Raw genomic sequence first — 1,279 nt, 5'->3', positions numbered from 1 at the left:
GAATTTACTAGGGATATGTTTTAAGCAAATGGAAAACTGCAATGGTAACAATAAGGTCAGGAAATTTTCACTCTGGAATTTTTTTTTTTTTTCATTATAACAATGCTCCTGATCATTCTTCAGGGATAGGTAGTAAAGGTTGTCCAATGAGAATTTCATTGGAAACTATCCTATCCATTCTACAGCCCTGATCTGGCCTCTTCAGACTTCTTTTGGTTTCCCCAAACAGAAAAAACATTTTAAAGGAGCACAATTTGAGTCCTTCATGGATGGCCAAACTGTCATCTTGATGTAGTATAAATCTGAGAGTGGATTCTTCTGCAGGGAAGGGTTAGAGAAATGGAAACATTCCTTTCAGAAGTGTATAGATCTACCTGGAGGATATGCCCAGAGACATTAGCTTCACATTTTGATATTTTTTGTCTAATAAAGGTTTCTATTATTTTCTAGCAATACTTATTACTTACTCTCATAATTGCATGTTGGTGTTGTTAAGTGCCATGGAGTCTGTTCCCACTCACAGTGACCCTACATACAACAGAACAAAACACGGCCCAGTTCTGTGCCATCCTCACAATCTGGGCTATATTTGAGCTTATTGTCTAGCCACTGTGCCAATACATCTTGTTGAGGTTTTCCTATTTCTTACTGAGCCTTGACTTTTGCATAATACCTGATGTTTTCTACAATCAGGAACAGGTTTCTTCCCTGGACAACTGTAACAGGACAACTGTGGGCTCCCAAGGGCCCAGAAGGAGAAAAAGTCTCCCAAACTGTTTTCTTTTTTTCAAAGAATCAAGGCAAAAGACCACACCAAGAAACTCATTTCACTGCAGGCTGTCATTATGCTATGCCATTTCCAAACCCTCTCTCTGAGGTCACTTGATATCACAAGGTGACCATGAACCCTCACCCCAGAGTCACTAAATTCTAAAGCCCACAAAGCATATGAATTCTTAGAAGAATATTGAACCCAGGATACTCCATAAAAATTCAATTATATATCGGAGAACAAAAAAGATGGCAGATCAGGCGGAAGTGCAGTAAAGGAGCTCTGCCAACAACAACACAGAATACCCGATGAAGCAGGCTCAGGGGATGGTCCCAGAACTCTGAACCACATATAAAGATATATTTAGAAGGTTGGCAGGCTCATAGCTGGGGGAATTTGTGGCAGAAGCAAGAAATCTATTGCTTTCTAGTCCGGGACGCTCAGCTGCTCCAGGAGCCGCCATCTTGGGTGAGACCAAGTGAGGGAAGGATCAGAGCAGCCACAGAC

Source organism: Chrysochloris asiatica, unplaced genomic scaffold, assembly GCF_000296735.1.
Source record: "Chrysochloris asiatica unplaced genomic scaffold, ChrAsi1.0 scaffold00213, whole genome shotgun sequence".
NCBI lineage: Eukaryota > Metazoa > Chordata > Mammalia > Afrosoricida > Chrysochloridae > Chrysochloris > Chrysochloris asiatica.
The sequence above is the reverse complement of the archived record's forward strand: the minus strand, read 5'-3'. Positions refer to the sequence as shown.